Source organism: Corvus kubaryi, unplaced genomic scaffold (assembly GCF_017639235.1).
Source record: "Corvus kubaryi isolate FWS band 111438036 unplaced genomic scaffold, C.kubaryi_AGA036_p1.0 split1-65, whole genome shotgun sequence".
Lineage (NCBI taxonomy): Eukaryota > Metazoa > Chordata > Aves > Passeriformes > Corvidae > Corvus > Corvus kubaryi.
Window position 1 is genome coordinate 87950 of NW_024582080.1, and position 9785 is coordinate 97734.

A 9785-nucleotide genomic window follows, 5' to 3' on the forward strand; every position below is an offset into this window, starting at 1 on the left:
TAGTATCTGTACAAGTGACACAATATACAAACACAGTGAAACTGAACTGCCTTTTTCATTTTAAAAAATCAAACCTCTCTGATTTTATTATAATTCACTTAAGAGGACAGATAAAGAATTATTAAGTGTGACAGATTTTCATATCTTTTGGCTAAGTGACAAAAATCCAGCCTTTTTTCACAGCTACGGTTGAAGGGTCTTGTTCTGATCTTTGTAATATTGTAGTTTTGCCTATTCCAAGGCAAACATTTTCTATATTAAAGGATTTATACCGTAGGTCTGTAACAAGACTTTGGGCCCTGATGCACTGAATCCAGTGCCTGAATCTTCCCTGACAGTGGAACGCACGCAGCTACAACCTGGACTGAACAGGAGGAAAGGACTCCCCAGTATGCCCTTATGGGACTGGCCCAAACCTGGTGTTTTCATAACCTTCAGCTGGAAGTGCCCTGGATTTGTTGTGTGTCTTAATAGTCAATAATGTAAATTGTCCTAAAAGTCAATATTGTTTGACCTGAGGCTGGAAAGTCTGGAAATGGTTTTTCACAGATACTGTATACACAGCACTGTAAAGTCAGGTGGGACTCCGAGACAGAAGAGGGAAATGCTAAGGGAGAGATGAAAAAGTGATGACACAGGTCTTCTTTGTACCCAAGCACTCCTGTGCACAGATGTACACCTCTGCCCTGGGAACACAGTATTTGTCCCAAAATAATTGCTGGATAAATTGCATCAGTAATATCAAGGGCAGAGCTCTACACATGGGCCTCCTGCTTCTGTGAGCACTGGGCCACAAAGGCAGGTGCCTTCTGCTGCCCTCTCTCTCTGGCCCCACGAATCTTGCATGCCTGATGACAGCTGTGTAGCTGTAGTAGCCTCCCTTTCTCTCCCCACCACACCTTCTGCTTTCCACCACATATCTCTTTATTCTTATTGACCTATGGCTGATGGGCTCTGCTCCACTACGGTTCCAAGGAGTGAAACCACCTCGGCCCTCAGCCAAAGAAGGAATCCTTTTCACTTCCTGCTGAGTGCTCCAACTCCACTCAGTTGTGCAGACACCGTTTCCCTTTTCCCCTCCTCTTCCTCAATCTCCAGTGAACTCAGTGTCATCCTTGTGTGGTTCCCACAGAACAGTAACCTACCTGTGTGTGTGCAGCAGAGAGTCTTCAAGTGCCTTGAGGAGCTGCAAGGAGAATTTAGGTGTCTGTGGACAAAGGCCAAGCCAAGGATGCAGTGAGGCTTCACTCTGTTAACATACCTCAAATCTTGTTTCTGTGGAGCTGAAGGATGGAAGTAACTTTGTGACTCTTTCTCCATTTGCTGTACTAATCATAGTAAAAAACTCAACTGCTTGATTCTGCTGGGATTTTCACTGGAGTCATTAATCTCAGTAGAAGTACCCAGCTACAGGCTGCCAGAAATAGGGATAAACAGCAGTGGGAACTGGGAGTGAAATTAGAGACATTTCAATGCAGAAGCAGAAAATGATGTAGCAGAAAGAGAACTGCAAGAGGGAATTCAGAGTTTTAGTGGAACTCACGGGCATTACAATGAAGAGAGAAAATCTGAAGGAGTTTTTGCAAATGATAATAAGCATTATTCAAACACAGAAAACAGGGAAATGGGTCACTTGCATGAAGACTGCCATTGGCTAAGTGTTAAAGCTTCACATACAGAGGAGAATGACTAGTATGGAACTCCACAGCAGTTTCAATGCCTATCATGGAACAGGTAGTCTGAACAACCACTCCATGATTTTGGGAGGAACAGGAAAGGAAAAGCTCTGTGGTACAGAAAGAAGAGAGAATTTTCTTTTCCTTTAAATTTATTTGCGATTGATGTCATTCCAGAAGATTTGTGCATGCTGGAGAACCCATGGCTGAAATTCAAAATAATCCAGACACTAGCAAGACGTCCAGCAAAATTAACAGCAACCTTTCACTTTCTCTCACCTGTTGCTGGCTGCTCATGGTGAGGAAAATGAACTCTGCACTGCAGAGTACAGAGTACAGCCAGTGCTTCTGCAAGGGGGCATGCAGGCATAGCAGATAAACACAGACATGTGTGACCTTCTGTGCTCTGGGCTTGGAGCTGGCTGGCAGAGAAGGAGCTGTGAGCTGCAGTTACATTGTCTTCCATATGACTGTAGTAGTAGTAGTAGTAGTAGTAGTAGTAGTAGTAGTAGTAGTATCTCAAGTGCAGCACTGCTTCACTCTCTGGCTTCTAAGTGAGAGTCTGGGCTGTGCCGGGTGCAGGGAGGAACCACCATGGGTCAGTTCCTGCCTGAGCAGATATGCCTTTAAAGAACAGTAGTCTTGTGTCTTCCAAAGAAAAAGCGTTTGCTAACACTGAACTGCTCTAGGGATAACTTTAAAAATTTTCTTCCATTGTTTTAGAAATGGCTGCAAAGCTTTCCAGGATTAATTAATAGGAAGTGTCTCCAGACTGAAAGAGCTCCAAATGCATTCAGGATTTCTGGCCCAGACTCCCAGCCTCTGTGCCAGGCTCCAGAAGCAGAGGGATGTACTCTGCATTGCTAACGTGGCAGTAGCAGAGAGAGTTTGCATTCAGTGTGTCTTTCACAAAACGTGAATAATACAAGGAGTTAAGGGACTATAGGAATAGAAGTGGGCACGCTTGGAGAAATGAGAAGGTGCCAAGCTGGATGTGAACACATGGTGCAGCTGTGTCCTGGGGAGTGCTGGGGAGTGTGGGCATCGCTTCCTCGGGATGAGCCTTTGCTCATCTCCAGCTTGGTGTGGCTCTGCAGACGCACCTTAGAACAGCGAGCATCACGAACACAGCAGTACAGCACAGCTGAGGTCAGCAGCCTGGGTTCTGCCCTGGTTCTGGGCAGGATTCGCAGTTTGTGTGACTCCAGCTGCACCGAGGCGTGCTTGCAGAGCCGGGGGTGTCCCCGCCGTCCCTGTGCCCTATCCCGCAGCGCAGAAACCCTCCGGAGCTGTGTGCAACCAGCCCCCTCTAGTGGCGCTTATCCCGCGAAGGTGTTGAGATGCTCTGTTGAGACTGGGCTCTGTTTTTTTAAATTTTATACTACTTTATATAGCATGGTGTGACGAGACAGTGACATAGAATCACAGATTCACAGAGATTTAAGCTGTTTCACTCGCCTCCAGTCTCTCTTACCTTGCATATGGCACAAGTCACCTTCAGAAGTTTCTGTGGTGGAGTGAAATGGAAAGTATGATCAAAGCTGCTGCTTGGGAATACACAGTTCTTTAGTTCAACACTAATGCTTCTCTCATCTCCTGTGTGAAAGCCTTCAAACCTCATTTGCCTTCCTCTTCATCCAGGTCACTCCCCAACTCCCCCACTTACACCTTTAAAAGCTAGTGCTAGAGGAGATCCATCCCCTGAAACTACGCTTGAGCATTTTACTAGCAGTATTGACTGCAGTTTAACTTAAGGCATCTGACCCACCTGCTGGACCATAGACATTATATTTTGCATGTGATGGCCTACATACAGAGCTCATGCTTACACAGTTCCTCAGACAGAAGATTGGAAAATATTAAAATTACAGCTAGTTTGTGCTGGGGACCTCAGTTTGATCTTCCCACTAGCACAGGGTTTTGAAATTGTCTACACTGGAGGCAGAGTTCTGATGAGGCTAGAAGGTTTTTCTTTTCTTGTTTTATCAGGAGATCACTAATATAATTCTGACTTTCACATCATGTTTAGATAGCATGGAAATGACTTATTACTGTGTGATCAACACACAGCATTCTTGCTTCTCAGATGTGGCCTGATTTGAGACAAGATGTAATTTAGTCAAATTTAATATTGGCATTCCTTGATGGTTTTGCATTGGGCCCTGCACCTTTAAACATGTACAGGCTGACAGGAGAGGGGAAGGAAACTTTTTATTCCAAATCCTTTCTCAATTCATGGCTCTGGTCAGCTGGAGGGGAGGCATAAGGGTGCAGGTAATAAGAATGCTGTAGCAAGACCCCAAGAGCTCTTCCCTTTGCATGTAGAGGGTAAGGTAGCTGTGAGTGACAAACACCCATGCACTGATTTTGCACAGCCAGTGGGGAGAATTTGGGCCACAGTTAATAACTGCAGCATGTCCTCCTCCCCTGCTTTCAGAGGAAAAGTCAATGATCGAGTACTGTGTAGTGCATTCCTTGATTGTGTGGCTACACCCATGGCATTTTGTACCTGTAAAATACAGACAGGTTTCTAGGCCAACACACAGGGCGGGTCGCTGGACAAGCTGGAGCACGTGGTGCGGTTTCCTGGTCCATTCTGGAGTGTGTCCTCCTCCCAGGAAACAACCATTTGCTGCAGCCCAATTGTGTGTTAGGCAAGCACAGGAAAGGGGGAGTGAAGTGGAGCTTACAACAGGAAAAACTGCAATCATCTGTGCTTAACAGCACCGGGCTGTTGCCCCATTGTGTTTACAAAACTCCCAACAGACTTGCTCCTGCTGTTCCAAACGTTTGCTTTTCACTCTTATCTGCTCCCTGAGCTCAGCACGCTGGGCTGTTTCCGTCACCTCCAACAGCCCCGTCTCCTGTACCATCTATAGTGTCCTTTGGAGTCCAGCTGAGGAAGAATCTTCCAGCTCTCATGATGAGAGGAAAGCCAAGGTTTCTGTTTCATTGACTGACAGTGGTGGGAAGGGAGGTGAACAGATACAAGCCACTGCTTTCCTCCTTCTTCCTGCCTGTGAACTGTGCCAAATCCCTTTGGAGGTCAAGGCACATCTTGCTGATCAAGACATGAAACACACACTTCTTCATTCCTTTCTTGCCCCTCATTTTGGCTTAGGGCAAAGTCCTTGGGCAGTGCACAGGGTACAAAATTTAAGTGATGTCTTATTTTTCAGTGTAGAGCTGCCTATGGCTGAGACGCCCAGGACCAGGCACAAGGACATACCTACTTGCAGGCACATAGCTGACCATTAAATACCAGACTGGCTACCTGGGGTTTCTATAAGAAACTTAAAACCCTCACACATAACTAGAAGCTCAAGCTAATGTATAAATTCCACTATTTCCTGCAGCTCTAGTGCATGAACTACCACACACAGGGTGATATGCCATGCCAGAGCCTCTTGCTCGAGTGGAGCCCTCAGCCCTCACTTTCTGCATGACCCTGGGACCTCCTTCTCACTCTGTGACTCACAGGTGTCAAATGCTGCAGCACTGCATGTCGCAGTACAAACACAGGGGGTTGATCCCCCAACTTGCTTCACTCTGATGCCTGCTTAGCAGAGAGGAGGGAGGGGAAAACTGTTTTTGCAAAAATCAGGAAATTCCTAGGTCATCTCTTATTTCACTGGGGTAGAAGCAGAAATGATTCAGTGTCAGCAACTTCCATCTTGTTCTTCCTTCCTCTGGCTCAGGCAGAACTCTGAAGAGAAGCCCTGCATAGCCATAAGCCATCTTTTCTTTAGACAGGGTTTTGCACTCATCCTTGGTCAGACAGGACAAAATAGCAGCAAACAGTAAATACCAGCTGCCCTCTGCCCCTGTGTGAGCAGTGCTTGAAATTACCTGTAGCACAGCAGAGTCACTGGACAAGCAGGCAGGCAGGTTTTACGCCATCTGCTGTCAAATGTGGATGATAGGTCTTGAGAAATCTGCCCTTAGGCACCGGCCTGGTTTCAGTATTTATTTTCCTGGTAAGATCTGGTGCATGTAAAAAACTGACAACACCGATGGATGTATTGATTTGGCAAACAGCACCCTAAGGACAGTCGATACTATGGTACACGTGATCACAGCCCAGTTTTGAAGACAAAAGAAGTGTCATTTTTTCACGATGCGTGGTAAATGACATATGTAAACCTAGATTCCTCATGACCTCCTGGATTATGAAGTCTGAGGATTTACAATCAGGTTTTTTTTTCTCTCAGAAAAAAGCACGTGCTTGTGTTCTGTCGTCAACAGAAGGTGGGAAAAAAAACCTGTGAGCTCAGTCTTACAGCATTAGAAAGAGGTTTTTACCTCTAAGCTTGACTGGAATTCTGAATTCCTTGGACTGGGAAGTTATGTAAGTGGGCAAGGGTCATTGGGAAACAGAGTCATGGGTTAGTTGTTGACAGGTGTTTCAAGGTTCATTGGCAGGTCAAGTTGGAAGAAAGGATGTGGTGAAAATGTACCCAGGAGAGAGCGGTGGGGATTTCAGTCCTGAAGAAAGTGAAGACTCCTAGTAATAGTCAAAGGCTAATTCATGTGATATGTGCTGGAAAATCTGAGTTCTTCAGGTTGCTCCTCTGGAAGTGGAACACAGAGAGAGAGCAGGAAAGTACTTGGGCCTGAGATGAGTGCCCAGGAGAGACAGTGGCTGGAGGCCATAAGCTGCAGGGACCAAGGTGCATCTTCTTGTAAGGCAAGGTGAGAAAGAAGGATTGCTGCAGGCTCCAGACAACCACTGGTGGCAGATGCCAGAGGAAGAGGAAGGAAATTCTAGGGAGAAAAGGTGTGGCTGTGAAAGCTAGGAACCCCTGAAAGGTTAAGAGTGAACGATGTGTCTGCAGGAACCTGGAGAGAAAAGGATAGGGTAGGATGGCTGGAGAGTTTCCCTGCAGAAAGGAGGTCTGGAAAGATGAAAATGTAAGGAAAATTGCTGGGAAAATATGAGAGTAATGTCATCATATTCCTTTGGTGAGCACTCAGCACAGTGCTGAGACAAGACTACCACGGAGACAGGCCCTGGATCCAGCATCAAAGGCCAGATCAGGATCCAGTAGATGGGGTGTTTGTGGATTTCCCTATCTCCTGGCAGGAGTAACTAGAAGATTGACTCAGGACAACTGCAGCCAGCACCTGCTGCAGTTGTCCACATTTGCTGTGTGAAAGGGGAAGCACATGTAGCCAGAACGCAATTTTGAAATAGGAAGTGTGTGGGATATGCTGGTAGCTATTTCTGCTTTCCCATCAGCCTGTCAGATGCAGAAATCCTGAGGATTTGGGTTAGGGGAATCCAGGCTGTCCAGCTCTGGCACTGGCCTTGTGCCTGACTGCTGGGACCTATGGAAGGAGCCCTACAGGGGACGCAGTGCTGTTCAATAAGGAGAGTGAACCACATGTCTTTGAAGGCACTTAGAGGGGAGGCTGGGCCAACCACATCTCTTTGTTGAGCAGACACTTGAGAGGGACAGCAGATGAGTGGTGCTGTTAACATGCTGACTAATACATTGATGAAACATAACCCAATTTTTCTTCACTACAGGGAAGAGCCAGGGCCTTTCAGTCTTCTCTGTGCATTTCATCCCTCCTGAGAAAGTCTGTCTCCATCACTGTTGTGTCTCTCAGGGTTAGAGATGCTCCTGTGCTCAGTCTGCTGGTCTACACCTGGAATGTGCTTCCATTTGTATCATCACCTTCCTCAGGGCTGTTTAAGCCTCAGCTTGACTGCATTTTGCTACCCGCACTTTTCTGTAATTACACATGATCTCATCCCATCATATCTACTACATATCCCATCTGCTGCAGTGACTTCTCAATCTTTTCTTACACTTCTAAGAAGCCCTGTGGCTCTGTTTCAGTCACAGGCCACAAATATTTTTTCTAGTGGGACACAGCACAACATGCTGGCCATGTTAGTGCTGTGCTGACACAGGAAGTGCTGTGCCAAAGTATTTTCCTGTGAGAAGAACATTGCAATTGCAGCTAGATGTTCCTACAGTCCAAGTCAGCTTTTAGGAAATCCTCTGTTACAGAAGCATGGATGTATCCTCTGTGCTAAGACATAAATTAATACTCACATTCTTTTGCCTCATCCTTGAAATATGTAGGAGGCCTAAAAACATACCTGAGGATTCCAGTAAAACCATTACAGCTTTTAGTTTCACCTTCTGAGAACTCAGGGAGGAGGAGCTTGATTCACAGTAACTCTTGGACAGAGATGAGAGCACAGTAAAATTGCTCCCAAGTGAGGCAAATAAATTCTCCTTTCCCACATCATGCTCCTTGATGCACAACAGCAGCATTTTGGCAGTCATTGACTTGCTTTGAAGTGACCACACCACCATATTACTTCTGATTTATGCAAGGCACTCTGAACCCTTTCTTCCAGAAAATGCTTCTTAGTGTTGTCTCCTAAGGCAGCAGGCAGCTCTTCCTAAGGAGCTGCCAGCACTTTTTCCTCTCTTCAGGCTGACAATACCTCAGTGGATTTCCTTCTTTTTTTGTTGTTTTTTTCTTCCCCAAACATCTTCCTTAGTATCACTTAGCTTATGGAATAGCAAAAGTATTTTATTATTTTATTTTGTTTTATCATAAAGACATTCATCTGGGCTGTAAAGAGGCAAGTGGTTTAAAAGGTGAATAAAACAAGCAGGCCTAGGAGAACAGGGGCTGGTAATATTGGGGATTTATCTCTGTTTCATTTTGCCTCTAGGGACAACTGGAAATGCCTTGACTTGAGCAGAGAAAGGAATCCAAGAGGATTCTTGCTGCTGCTGCTTGGGGAAGTAAAGCGAGTCAGATAATTGCAGGTAAGTGAGACAGGGGCAGTGGGAGCAGCTGTCAAAAAATCAGTCCAGCTCAACTCCTGCAACTGTCCAAACAGCTCCATAAGGATCCAGACACTGCACTGTTCACAGCATCAGCAACACAGTGCTGGGACAAGACAGGCACTTGAATAAAATTATGCTGCCAGCCAAGAGCTGGCATTGAAACATGCTCCACAAGCACTTTGCCCTGTTCCCTGGGCTCTCTTGAGTCCATCATTCAAGCAGACTTCACCATTTGCTAATCACATGCAATGCTGACAGGAAACTGGAATCAAGATGTTCTGACTAGGGCAATTCTTGGCCTGAGGAGAAGACCTTCAGGCAATGAAAAAATTTTCACTGGAAAGGACCATTGAAATAAGGCCTTCAGAAGACTGCATTTTTTCTTACTCAGTTCCTCCTTAATCCTGAATTCAGCACTTTTTATGGGATCCTGACCATTGATGGGTGGAGTTATACAGACCTAAGTACTTGACATACTTGCTTACAGTCGCAACAACCTGAATTTGTGAGACCATACTACACCTGATAATTAGTGTCATTCTGTTGTTTACAGTAATAGCTGTATGATGCATCATGAAAAATCCTGGCTTTAATGCACTGCACAAAGCCTTAGCAAAGCACTTTCACCTCCAGAAAACTCACAGCTGAAACTAAGAAGGAAAATACAACAAATCAGTGTTAACAAATAACAATTGGAAAAGCATAATGTTGCTAACTGCAAGAGTGTGATGTTAGTGTTATATTCCTTTGAAACCTTGTGCCTATGGAAATTACTAATAATACTGTCTTTATGTGAATTCTGCCTCTGAAGTAAGGCAGGCAGGTAGCTAGGAACAGGTTTTTCTGCCTCCAAAGCCCCTGAGAGTGCTCCTCCAGTAGTGTCCTCAGCAGGGCTCCTGTTGTATCCACATGGCAACATAAAAAACCCCACAGTAAAGAATGAGCTTTAGTCATCATTGTTCAGGCAAACAGACAAGTGTGTTTGGTATGATCCTCCTCCAGACCCAACAGTCAAGAGCAGTATCCTCTCAAATGCAGAAAATAGTCACCTCTGTTACTCCTTCCAACTTGGGACCAACCTGCTGGCATCTCACAACTTAGTTCTTCCTACTTTAGCTTCAGCAGCAGAACATTTTAACCAGTTTTATTTGGACTATAGGCATGTTGATACTCTCAGGCCTTCCACTCTCCAGCTTTATAGAGTCATTGAGGATCTGCTCTTGCTGCAATCTGTGTTGTGGTACGTAGCAATAACTACCGGCTGTACAGGCTCTATGGAGACCTGGACTGA